The 14,650-nt window shown below is 33.4% G+C and overlaps 1 pseudogene; it reads left to right on the top strand.

Moving 5' to 3' along the window:
• The window catches only part of LOC142330393 (nuclear pore complex protein Nup85-like), a 33,901-nt pseudogene extending 28,583 nt beyond the window's left edge, over positions 1–5,318 (top strand).
• The last annotated feature ends 9,332 nt before the right edge of the window (positions 5,319–14,650 follow it).

Genomic DNA, 14,650 nt, shown 5'->3' with positions numbered 1-14,650 from the left:
TTACAAAGTCAGTAATTTAATATTGGTTGATTAGAAAATCATTTCTGCTTTCTTAAGTAAAAAGGAATCCTCTGAATTTAGTTTTGGTTGTATCTGTTTTCTTGTTCATTGTTACAATTGTGTGTGACATTCTTGCTTTGTTAAATTTGTTAGTAATAGAAATTATATATACTGTTTTAAAAGTGTTTGACCTAAGTTGATGATTCATATGTCTAAAATGATTTTAGCTGATTAACCTTCTGCAATCCAATTTTACATATGTATGAGTTTTCCCATTATTTACGTTATTATTTGAATAAGTACATGTTCAAATCTACTTTAGTTATAAATACTGGTTAATTAAAAAAATTAACAGTAATGTGAACTTTTATTATTTATTCACTTATATGCGCAGATAGGAGCAATTTTAAATTAGTTTAAATCATTGTTCATATTCTCAAAACTAGTTTGTTGAAAAATATCTGTATTGATAACGACCTGTTTTAATTCAACCTTTTAATATTTTATTTCTTTATTTGTATGTATTTGGGCCAAGTGCATTATCCAGTTTTTACAAAATTTTGTAAGTAAGATTTCATACTGTTGGGCACAACATTTATGTATAGCAACTTCTAATAGAATCTTTATTGCAAAGTAGCAGTAGATATAGTCTTTATAATTTGGAAGTTAAAAACTTAGCAATCCAATAAAATTTTGACCCGTTTCCACTCCAAAGAATTAGATTTTAAAGACCAGAACTACTAATCTACATGTGGATTGCCAAGTATATTTTTAGTACTTTTAAGTAATTTTCACACAATTATTGTAAAAATGTTACTTTTTTCAGTAATGAGGTTAATGTTATTATTGGATTATTTTTTTGAAAATACACTGCATATTTCTTACCCCTGTCAAAACCTTTCATCAACCATCAATTAAAGTATCATCTGAATTAGCCAGTAATTGCTATATGAGTGAAAATCTAACGTAAATGTACATATACTTTTTGTAAAAGTACTCAAGGGAGGTTTCACATGAATTTTTTTTCAATTTGAGAATTTCTAAGAAAACCATATTTCTGGCAATCAAGAGTATAAAGTCTCTTATCCATAAATAATCTTCCTAGGTGTAATTTTGAGGATTATTTATATTAACAAAAGGTTTTAGACCATTAGAACAACATTTTTCATATTTGAGTTTTTTTTTCTTTCTATAATTTAATGTATGTTCCTTTTACAATTACATAATATCTTGTTATAAAAAAGAAAAAGTGGATGGCATTAAATAATGATTATAGTCATTAATAAATATCCATTTCCCTTCAGATAAGGTAAAATCCTTTCACTTGCTTAAATTTAGTGTTCTGTATAGTAACCAGTCTATTAAAAATGTGGCTTCTGACATCAGCATAGATTTCATGTTTATGTTTACTTCTCACTTTTCAATTTATAGGATGCCCAAGACATTCCAGATAGAATGCAGAACCATAAGGTTGTAAAGGGTTACATTAACTAAGCGATTTAATGATAAATTTCTCAAACAATTTTTATGTGATTTTCATAACATTTTTATATGTTTACTTTAGCATGTTTATATGCATAATTTAACATGTTTATAGGTTTAGCAGCTATAGGCTATAATGCCCAATTAAAACCAGTTAAGAGAGTCCAATTTCAGTGTGATTGAAAAGTGCCAAGAGGTGAACAGGATTCAAACTAGAACTATTGGGATGAAAGACAAGACATTTTTTGTGTTATGTATTGTAGTTTTTTCTACACGTTTCCTCATGTAGCTGTTTTTCACAAAACAGTTGGAAAAAATGAATCGTACTTTCTGCTCCCATTTAAAAAATATTATTTGGAAGGTTGTTGTAGTGATGCTATTCTAAGTTTTTGCTACACAAATTGATGTGATAAAGTTAGATAAGACATGTCTTATCTCAATATTCTGTGCTAGGTGGTTTATATTAACCCTTTGTGGTCAGACGGCCAGTATAGCTGGCCACAGCCCGCTCTCGGTCAGTTTGGAATATATACAGCACTAACAGTGCTCACAGCTCAGACAGCCAGCAAGACTGGCCACTTACCTGTCGTTGTTGGCTCAACTGCCATCCTGACTGCTCTGCCCCACCAGCTCAGAATTGTTTATCATTCATTCCTAAATATTTACATAGGGCATTTAATTAAAAAAACAACGTTAATTTTACAATAATATGTACATTTTTTTTTTATTTATTGACAAAGAATAGTTTAAAACAGTTTTGATTAATTTTTACTTTACTGAATATAACATAATAAAATAATATTTAAAAAGAAAGCAGCATGTTTTGATTGGCCAGTACTGCTGGCCATCTGAGCTGTGAGGAACACGACTGTGCAAACAGTTCTGACTTGATAGGTAAAATGGCTGCGGCCAGTACTACTGGCCGCCCAACCCCAGTGGGGTAATTTTAAATACGTCATCCAACCACAGAGGGTTAATAGAATTTAAAATATACAAGCAAAAAAAAAAATATATATATATATGAGTAGGAGAAAGATTGTGCACAAAATAATACACAATGCTCCCCAATTATTCTGCAAATTGGGATATGTACTGGGTGAGTAAATTATGTTTCTGTTGTTTAATGAATTTACAAAACTTTATTTCTTAATTAAATTAATTTGATTCTAGTAAAAAGAATAAAATTAATTTAGTAATTATTGCTAATAAGTTCAGTAGCTAAAGGTTAGTTTTAATTTATCTCGTTATGTAAACTGTATTTGCTGCAGACATACTGTTAAATCATAATTCATGCATTTGAAGTTTACCAGAGGTGGTACAAATTATTTTTGAATTTGATATTGATAAACTTGATAAGAAGTATAAAAAAATTGCATAACAAATTAGAATTTATTGGAAGATGTAAAAGAAGGTTAGAATTCAAAAATATTTTTAAAAAAAAGTCTTCAAAATATTTCTTAATAGAAAATAATAAAAAGAAAATTAATTATGAATTTTTGATTTATTAGTGAAGACTAATAATATTAATCAATTTAAAGGTATTTGAAGTACCAGATTTAACAAACATTCATGTATCATAGAGGGTAGATATAAACTATAACAAACTAATGTAACGTTTACTAAAACACATAAATCATATAAATATCAATTTGTAAATCAAGTGTATTTTTGCCAAAATGGCAAACTAACTTTTTAATAATTGGAAAGAAAATTTTCCATAAAACTGCCAATGCACAACAAGATAAGTAAACTATAATAGATTAGCATGTGTAGTGTAAGTAGAAATTAGAGACAATAACTATAATTAATTAATAAAACAGTAACTGTAATAAGAATGTTTGTTCAGGAAAGGGTTTTCACTGATAACTGGTTACTGAACTAAATAGTACATTTTTTATACAGAATTTAAGAGTAATATATTACTAGCAATTATACTCATTTGTTAAGTAATTTCAGATTCATAAACATTTTCAAGCCTTATCACCTAGGTTTAGATGTAGCTATATTTAACCTATTTATTTTACACATTTATTTATACTTATATTTACTATGTAGTAGAAAAATAACCTACACACACACACACACACACATATATATATATATATATATATATATATATATATATATATATATATATGTAATTTAAGTTTATTTTCCTCTTGATTGGATAGAATTAAATATAATAAGACATAGTTTACTTAAAAATATTATCTTTATTAATCTCTTAGGTTAACCAACTATACAAACTTATAAATTAAATACACTACATTTCATTGGAACTCTCTAAGCTTCCTCAGATGACAATACACATTCATATACACATCATACAAAATTTTCTTACATACTGTAAGAGTATGTGAGAAATAAGTGAGTGAATATGTAAGAGAATTTTGTATGATGTGTGTGAATGTGTATTGTCACCAGAGGAAGCTTAGAGAATTGTAACTGAAAAATAGTGTATTTATAAGTATTTGATAGTGTAGTAAGTTTGTATAGTTGATTGGTTAATCCAAGAGATTAATAAAGATAATATTTTTTAGTAAAATATTTCTTGTTAGTATATGTGTATGTATATATATGTATATGTGTGTGTTTATTAATGAAATTCCAAATTGCTGGAGTCTTTTGATACTTTTATGATATGCACCACTCACTTCAGTTTCAGCTATTTTTTCTTCACAGATTTGCTGTGTTTCATATGCATAACTTATGGTCTGCTAGTTAAGTATGTTACCACACAGACATACAACCCTCCCTAAAGGGCTTGGAACTGTACTAAGATACATATTACCAAAATATCAGCCAGCTGTGCTTTCTGTACATGCTATCGCTATACTTATCACAACTGCTTGTATGTACAAAATCCCCTACTAACAATATACATTTTATGTGTTATTATTTGGGACAGCTCTCCCCTCCACCAACTGACATTAATTTAACCAACCATAACTAACTGTAATTTGATTGTGAGCCATATCTCATGAACACTCAAAATCAATTTTATTTCATTATTAGAATCACAAAAATCTGAATTGTGAATAATAATGTATTGGTGCAAAGAACCTACTTTTGTCGTAGAATTATTAATGGTAATCACATGATGAGTGAAATTCATAATTCAACAAGACTAAAAAGCAGATATTCCTTCCTTTTCATAATAGAATAAACTGAACAACCTGTACAGAAAATAGAGAAGAAAATAAGAACAGAAATATGAAATTAATAATTAACAAGCTGTATTATCATAATAAGAATAGGACCCAAGATAATGAAATGATAAATAAAACTACCACATTATAAAGTTCATATTACAGAAAATCAAACAAAAAATAACATAAACAGTAAGAAAGAATAAACAACAAATGAATTAAATGAGAAAAAGGAATGATTGGCATGTGGGTAGTTATTATATAATTTCTCTGTTATCTTGTAACTCCATATAAGACTTGTTTGAAAAATATCATTCTACTTCTTGTTATTAATGATTTTACTATTTATGTTTTAGGTATTTTAACCTGTCATCACTGCCAAAGTAATTTTGACACTTTTTTATAATTATTGGTTGTTTTTAATGACATTTAAACAGTGAAAACTACTATTGAAAATAAGGCAAGGAAATTATGTTGAGGTTGTCAAAGAGCAATAAAATACTTTGCATCATTTAAAATTTATTAAGTTTTTAATATTATGATGTGTATCACATTGAATTGCAAGACATGTTAAAACACTTGTTACATTTTGTCACTATATAATTACTATTAAGTTATTGTTAAGTAGTAAATTTTGTATTTTAATAATTTTGTATTAATTTCATAATATTATTAGATATTATAAGATATCTGTGTTTGCTTTCATTTGTTCCTCAGAAAGTTTTCTTTACAGATTTTAAGGGAAACAGAATCCATATCTTTTGTAATGTTAACAGTAAGAACATTTTTTCAAAACCTAAAAAAAAGTTTGAATTTAGTGCATTTCAAACTCCTTAGGAAGTAAAAATATGGTATTAAATTTTTTTTCTGGTGCATAATAATATATGCAATGGAAGATATAAAACAATTTTATTAAAATGCATTTCAATTATATTAGTAAACTAATTAAGTCCATAAAACATCTGTGTTTAATTCATTGCATGATTTATACTGAAAATCCTTAAAAAAACTTATATGGTTTTCTACAATGCGCTTTGTCAATCTACAGCATCAGCTGTCTCCAAAGGGAGTCTTATTCTTTAAGACTTTGGGGGTTGGTGTCCCCATGGCCCTAATCTCTGCAGCTTTTCTTGCCATTATACACATAGCTGCAGAACATTTTACACTGTACACATACACTACATAGATATACTCTACCCATATACAACTACACAACATGCTACACAGTTTCTTCTCATATTTACACTTGATATTGCAACATCTCACAAAATGCAACCATAACTCAAGGTGGAAACTTTCATGCTGATGGGTGAATGGCTCTATTTAGTGAGTCTCAAACGATGTTGTCTGGGCACCTGGGCAAACTCAGTTGTATATAGCTCTAGCCTCTGTGTGCATGGGCTCTACAGAGGTGGTCCTATATTTCTCTGATTTTTGTGGGAGCAAAATTTTAAATCCTCTAAAAAATTCTATTAGTGGTGGTCCATCTGAAAAAACCACCACTTGAAAATTCCAGTAGTTACATAACACAAACATCTGGAAACCCTAGACCGTTCCTCCATTCCTTCGTGGAATGATGACTTCAAAACGGTATTAGGAAACAATGACAGGAACTGCATAAATTTAACCGCAGATCTTCAAATGAAAATCTAAATTTGTACCATAAGGCTAGAAGCTAGCTCTAGTATAGGGCTAGGATTTATAATAAATAAATCCAAAAAAATAAACTAACTATATAAAAAAATCAATTGTTTAAAAAACAAAAAAGGATCAAAAAAAAAAATAAACCTTAAACATAAAGATAAACTATCCAAATAATCTCTTCTTATTTAGTTGAGTATTCGATGAAAAATCGTGGATGAAATACATAGACATCATCTCACACACTATTCCCACGTCTATTGTGTGGAAGAATCTGCGTGCTATTTGTAGACCACAGAATCAATCTATTCTCGGGCTTATTCACAAAGAACTTCTTTCATCAGCTTCTACAGTTGCAGCTAACTTTGCAGATAGTTTCTGTTTGGTATCACCTCATCATACACTAACAAATTTCAGATGTACAAAACAGATGGAAGTAAGCATTGATGATTCGGTTGGTGAATTAAATGCTCCATTTGCTTACAACAAATTGTCACACGCACTAAAAAACTCAAGTGATACCTTCCCTGGTTCTGACAACATTTGTCTCAGTTTGCCATCACCTTCCAATTCGGTGCTACATCTGTTGTGTATTTATAATGGTTTATTCTCTGCACAAGTCTTCCCAACAAAGCATACCTCTCAAGCTACTGCCCTGCCTTCTTGATAAGCATTTTATGCAAAATGATGGAGAGAATGTGGGAATGCAGTTACTTAAAGAGGACATGGCCTTATATCTCCAGAACAGGAGTGTGGTTTGCGCAAGAACAATCTTCCATTGATCATTTAGTGTTGTTGAAAACAGCTATTCAAAACGCTTTCCTACTGTGCCAGCGCCTCGTCGTTATCTTCTTTGTTGTCAGGAAGGTGTTCGACACAGACTGGCAGTGTGGTATTCTATACACCATTAAAGAATGGTGTTCAAGGACAATATGCTTGCTTTTATTAGGGGTTTCTTAAATAACTGAACATTCCATGTTTGTGTTGGAGATTCTTTATCAGGTAGCATTACTTTGAAGAATGAAGTGTATTAAACACCACCTTATTTTGGTATATTCATCAACAGTATTACTAAATGTGTGCAGCCACCTGTTTCATGTTCTTTATTTGTTGATTTTGCTATTTATATTACGTCCCATTCAACAACCACAGCAAAGAAACTTCTACGGAACACTGTATCTCACCTTAAAGCTTGGTCCAGATTACTGGCTTCAGCTCTTCATCTGTGTAAACAAAATTTATAATCTTTTCTTGCCTGATGTATGAAACTTCTAGATATGCTAAGAGTTCTTAGCAACACCAATTGGAGAGCTGATCAGTCATATATGTTGCGATTTTATTATTCCTTAGTTCGTTCCTGTTTAGATTATAGTTATGTGACTCACTCTTCAGCGCATCATAATGCACTTAAAATGCTGGTTGCTGTACGTCATGCATTCCTTCATCTTGGTACAGATACCTTAGATCAAGCCCTGTCGCAAGCATACTTGTTGAAGTAAAAGAATAAAAAATCTGAACTGCAGTGTATTTTTAAGAACATTCTTATCAGAAAGAAGGTTCAGAAATACATAAAAATTATGTCATTGCATTTATAAAAGGTTAAATTATCATAATTGGAAAAAATCTGACATGGAAGCCACATGACTAACTTGTGGACCTATTAAATTACAGTTCACATTTAAAAAAAATGAAAAGTACATAAAATTTTATTTATTTTATTGTTATTATTATTTATTGGAATATTTTTATTTACAATTGGAGGTTCTTAATTAATATATTTAAATTAAGGAAATGAAGTCAGATTCGAACCGATGTGCCGACCCATAAGATCCAAATATTTCATTAATTAAACTTTTATTCGGCCATAACTCTGGAACCAATGAAAATAAGTACTTAAATCGTTGAAAAGCTCTCAATAAGGGCTTATTACTGCCGTTTTTTGGGCACTTTTGGTCAAATTTATACAATTAAAAAAGGAAGGTGAACAACTCAATGTTCAACAGTCCTAAATCCAAAATTTCAACACCCTACAATTAATCATTCTGAGTTATGTGAGATTAATATGTACAGACGTCAAGCAATGATAGAAATATATATGCTAGATTCTGAATGCCTTCTGTTAATATGAAAGACATCGTAAAAGTTGCTTTTTCTGGATTTGTTTCTTGCATAAAATAAGAGTATTTTTTTTAAATTTAATTTAGTCATGCTATCACTTGAAATGCGTCATTAAAAATGATAAATTACCCTATGAATTTTTTATTTTTTTTAAGAGTAGGAACTAAATATAGAGGTTTTTTCCTGTTTAGCCTCTGGGAATCACCGTCAGGTATTACTTCAGAGAATGATGTGTAAGTGAAGTGTAGTCTTATACAGGTCATTTCTGAGATCTGTGGTTAATTGAAACCCGACCAACAAAAAGCTCTGGTATCCATGATCTAGTATTCAAGTCCTTATAAAAGTAACAACTGCCTTTACTAGGATTTGAATGTTGGAACTCTCAACTTCAAAATAAGATGATTTGTGAAGACACATTCACCACTAGACCAACCCAATGGATAAATGTAGGTTGGAATATATTAAAATTTCAACTTCCAAGAGCCTCAGTGGTTGCATGCGTTGTGTGTGGCTGAGCTTCACAGGTTGTCAAACACAATATACAAACAACTAAGATTATTTAATGTCATGTTCTGAGAGTAATCTCCAGATACATATTTGCATTAACTAAAGGAAGCTACATCCATCACCTTTAGTATGGCATCCTCTGTGCTCTTGCACGGTCGGAAGCCATACTGGTTATCCATTAGCAAATGATTAGTGACCAATCTTAACATTAATACGCAAATATAGGACGTTCTCAAAAACCTTACGCATCACAGGCAAGAGCGTTAGTAGACGGTAAGAAGAACTAACAGTAGGATCTTTATCGCCACCTTTAAACAATACCAAATCTCCACGCTTCCAACATGTCAGAAAATGACTGGCGAAGAGCAACCTATTGTAAATTCTAGTTAGAGAACCAAGAAGTACTGGAAGCGCTCGGACGAGGAGCTGTAACGTGATACAATCATATACGGGGGCCTTGTGCCGTGCCATACTGCAGATCACTTAACGCACCTCCGCCTCAGTGATCTCAGAAGACTGTAAGTCGGTGTCGAAAGCCGTGACTTCCCGTCTGACACGCTTTCTTTCTTTTTCCTGTTTAGCCTCCGGTAACTACCGTTTAGATAATTCTTCAGAGGATGATATGTAATGAGTGTAAATGAAGTGTAGTCTTGTACATTCTCAGTTCGACCGTTCCTGAGATGTGTGGTTAATTGAAACCCAACCACCAAAGAACACCGGTATCCACGATCTAGTATTCAAATCCGTGTAAAAATAACTGGCTTTACTAGGACTTGAACGCTGTAACTCTCGACTTCCAAATCAGCTGATTTGGGAAGACGCGTTAACCACTAGACCAACCCGGTGGGTTCCCGTCTGACACGCTGGAGGTATAAAATCTCACCCACCATTGCATCATCTGGGAGTAAATCATTCAAAATATCAAAGACACAGGCCTTGTCAATTACTACACCTTCGTGGGTCGATAAAGCTAACAAGAGGACATCTTTCCTGTGCTTATGCCCAAGGACTGTATACACAACACCCCAAGGATCTGTATTTCCTTGTTCCCGAACGAAGGAACACCAGGAATTACGCTTGGAGAACCTAATGCTATGGAGGTACCTACCCTCCTTTTGCAGTAATCAGCAGTCAGGGCTACACGCCGATCTGGAGCACCCTCTCGTTTCGCAGCCGTTCTGAGTCCATTCACAGACTGCTTCATTACTGTTAGATTCCGAGACTACCAACCAGATATACATTCCCGGCCAGTGCTTCTGGAAATGGCAGCTTCATCCGTCGTCACCACCACAGAAGTGAAATTTTCTGCCAGGACATCTAATGACAGGCCGTCACGGTCTCGAGAAAAATCTCCAGTCTGGAGTTCAACAAAGAGGAGAATTTCGGTCAGTCCGCTCTTCTACGCAGGAAGTGCCCCTGGTAAACAGGAAAGTGCCTCATGGCCATCGCGCAGCTCAATCGCTATCTTAAAAAGTATCAACCAATGGTCGCTAGAACAGTCGTCAACCACATACCAGTTAAGGATCCTGCCAGGGGTGTTCCTACTAATGATAATGTCAATATTTGTACCTAAGAAGGACTTTTTCAACCATACCGACGTAAGTAGCCAACTGGTCTGCAACATTAAAAACCTCAAAATTATGTTGCGCGACGAAACTTTCAATTAAGTCACCGCCATGATCAGTAATTCCACTGTGCCAGAAAAGCGACTTCGCAATAACATCGGTACCAGTAAGGATTGGACCATTACCCACAGGATTGGATTACCACTACCCATTACAAGGATTCTATCCCACTTCACTAAATGTTGCTCAATGATTCCTATGCAATCTTACAGTTAGCACAGGCTGGAGCCTGGGACCTATGTGAACAATCGTCATGCTTGTGGCCTTCATCACCACACATATACCAAGTCAAACTTACAAAATTTGGCCCTGTGACCATATCTGCAGCACTTAAACATCTTTGGACATCCACATACTCATTTATTCGACAGGACCCAAAATCAATAAATACTCAGTCCGCGGACATAAATGTTTGAAAGAGACTAGAACCTGCCTCAAAGACTCCGTGATATTTTGGGTATCACGCCTGCCTGTTTTAAAGACCAGCTTACAGTCCCGCCAGAAGGTGGCTTTATCCAAATCAGGTGCTGCTTCCTAATGAGGGACAAGACATCCTCATCAGTAAGGCTGCGGGCTATGTCATAGACTGTAATGCGAGCCCACACATTCTTTTTGGGTCTACCTTTAAATTCAGTTGTTTAATCGCAGTGGATTGCCTGAATGGTCTCTTTATTGTCCATTACTACAACTAACCCCTTATTGGTCTTTTTAGTATTTTGGATTTTAAGACCTTTCCAGTCACCCCCCAAAGGGCAACCTGGAGGTCCTTCTTCAGCTGACTGCTGGACACAGTTGAGCTCTCTGCCCTATTAACAAACGCAACCTCAGATTTCTTAGAGGACTGGCTGGTTTCATGTCTGCCCCTGACCACCTCAGCATACCTATGCAGTTGCATTGGGGCTGGGGCCGGTTTCTGAGCTACAGTTATTTCTTTAGGTCTTGAGGCAAGATTTTCGAAACCTTCCACAAGAGCTGTGAAAGCTGCTTGGAAGAATTCCACATGAGACAATAATCTCTCTTTAGTAGCTGTATTGGTTCCTTTGGGGTATGCTAAATAGGAAACCAAGCCATCTAGTTCTGCCAAAACATCATGGGCCAATGGGGCACAGCTGCCAGGTCTGCCCCCAGCTTATGAAAACTCTTCAACTATTGGGTGTACACCTTCCTGGTTGGTCACCCCTACAACCATTTCTAAACCATCATTGTCTGTACCAGTATTTGAGAAGGTCGAAGGAAAATGTTCCGGCCCCCCTCCTCTGATCAGGCCTTTTGCCTACCTTTCTAAATTACTCATGGTTGGAGATTTCCTGACCTAACAGTATACAAACAGAAATGTCATTGTATTCCTTTATCCAGAAAGTGATCAGCACAAGCCCACAAGCATGATGACTATACGCAGCAAGCCATGGGCAGCTGGAGACCTTCTGTATTCTCCTGTCACTCTTTGCACCTATTTGCCGCTACTGGATCAAATGCGTGAAATCAAAGATAAACACACAGATATGGATTACGGCCCTCGCCCAAAAAGAGCGTAAGCAGGACTAAGGGTAAAGACTCCTTTGCTCATAACAGGGACTTACGGCCAGGTGTCACCACTCTTTTCGCCACGATGAGGTGGGTGCTCGAACAAAATGTACACCAAAACTCTGAATCCCCATGAAACGGAGATGAACTGTCTAAACAATAAAGGCGCAAAACTGTTGTAACAGTTCTGAAACATCAAAATTGTGAAATAGGGAAGGTACACACTCGACCACCAGCTCAAAAATAGCACTGAAAAAGACTTTATACAACGCAAATACTCTGTTCGTGAAAAGAAATATCAGAGTATTAAGTAAGCAGACCAACAGTCACTGCCACTCCTTTCTACACACCCTTCAGAACCTGAACAACAAATACTTTTGAAGGGTCCTCGATGAGGCAGGTGCACGCAACCCAATTTGTTTTGTCGTTCACTCTTTTATAGGTGCCTGGCTATAAAAGGTAGGGCCACAGCACTGGTGTGGTGGGAGATTTGCATGGTCAGCTAACTTTGTGGGAAGTAGCACTATGCAGATGCATACATATGCTCTACTCTCACTCTGACATCTGAATACTGCTATTGTTGCGCTCGCCAATATGAAGCTCAACATTTATGTGGCAACAAAATATATTTTTTTTTTAATTTAGTCTTATATTAGATCTGAGGAGTTGTCAATGTGTGAATAGGGTTAATTCTCTGTGCTCCAAATGAAAATCAGTTACACAATATTTATTTAGAACAGTACATAGACATTTTGCAAGAATTAGGACCAGCTTTTAATTGTCCACCAAGTGAAGGTCCTCTTCAAATGATTCCTCAATAATTTTTAATAAAGCAGGCGTGATTATTATATTTTTATAAAATATGTGATTGATTTATTGATGTTCTATTAGAAATGTTTGTAGTAAACTGTACAATAAAAGTAGGTTTGAACTAGTGCAGCAATAAATATTGTTAGAAGATATGTTGGTATTCTGGATTCACTTTTAACTGTTATTGGGAATTTTCATATTAAAAAAAATAATAAAAATCCCCTCAATCTTGAATTTCAGAGTTCCTTTTAGGCAAATAAGATGATGTAGAACAAAGTTCTATGGCTGATGTTATGTTGATGCCAACACTGTTTTCTTATCATGAAGGGTTTTAAATAACCAAATAATTTTACATTGCATCATTGAAATACAATTGTTCTATTGATGAAAACTACCTTGTTTTACTTTTTTCAAAATTAGAAGCAGACTAAAAATATAACTGATGAACATAGTGATGCAGGAATACAATTGTCAAATTGTAATGATGACACTAGAAACTGCATTAGAATGAACAAAATAGAAATAAAAGACATGCCTGCAAAGATGTTAACCGTAACATGCAGGTTTTACAATTTATTAGTTCATAAATCAGATTCAAACATACCTGTAAAATATAAAGTTTATAAATTTGTCAAAAAGAACGTAAGTAATATATAATAATCAGTTACATAATTATAGGTTTTATTAATTTTTTTAAGACGTGTGTCATTAACAACAGGGCTACTGGATATATTACCAAAGCAGGAACCAATAATTAATTTTCAAAACCTTTGAAATTTTCTGTTTATTTGAAAAAGAGTTACTTAATAATTTTAAATAATATAGTTAATTGAAATACTCAATAATTATACATATAAATTTAATTGTGTACTTGCTGCAGCTTATCAATATAAGCAATACGGTTATTGTACAATAATACAGTTTATGAATTAATCAAGTATTTTTCTTTTTGGAGGAATATACCTTTATAATATACCTTTAAAATAATAAGATTTATTTTCACTTCTTCATTTTACTTATTTGCTGGAAATACTGTCTAGCACTGTTGTAACTAGTTACATGTTTCTTTTTTTTTTTCAAAACTTTCTTTAGCTTGTTCACTTGTAATGTTCCTGGTGAAGTTGACATTAGGCATTATTAAATTTTTAGGGCATTTGTGGGTTTTCTTTATAAAATTTATTTTTTGGAGTTCATTAAAAGTAATAGATGAGTGGGTTTTAATCTGGGGAGTGAAGTGTTAAAATGCATACTGAAATTATATTACTGATACCTTAATTATCAACTACTTTGACTGGTTGTACAACATTTGATCAAAAAGTAACGAGAATTTTTAATTTTCTCTGAAAGTATTTATTCACTCTTCATTGTTTATCCCTTTCCCTTCAAAGTAGTTCACTGTAATATAATACACTTATACCAACGTAGCTTCTAATTTGAAAAACACTGGTAAAATCCTCTTTGAGTATCGCCTTGAGCTCGACTTGCAATTTTGCCATCTATTGTTGACAAATGTTGCACCTGGAGTGTACTTTTAAATTTAGGAAATAAGGAAAAGTCACAGGAAGCTATGTATAGAGAATAGGATGGTTGAACCATCACAAGAGAGTTATATTTAGTTTAGAACTGATGGATAAATAAAGAGGTGTATGCCAGTGCGTTGCCATGGTGCAAAATCCATGAGTTGTCTCTCCAAAGTTCAGATCATTTTTCTTCAGATTTTCATTTTCTTATGAAAATTGTGTAAAACTTCTAGTAATACTCCTTATTTACTGTGCTGAACAATTCCATTGTAGA

The sequence above is a fragment of the Lycorma delicatula genome, chromosome 9, assembly GCF_047948215.1.
Source record: "Lycorma delicatula isolate Av1 chromosome 9, ASM4794821v1, whole genome shotgun sequence".
NCBI classification, from domain to species: Eukaryota; Metazoa; Arthropoda; class Insecta; order Hemiptera; family Fulgoridae; genus Lycorma; species Lycorma delicatula.
Note: the sequence above shows the minus strand (reverse complement) of the source record. Positions and strands in the feature narration are given on the sequence as shown.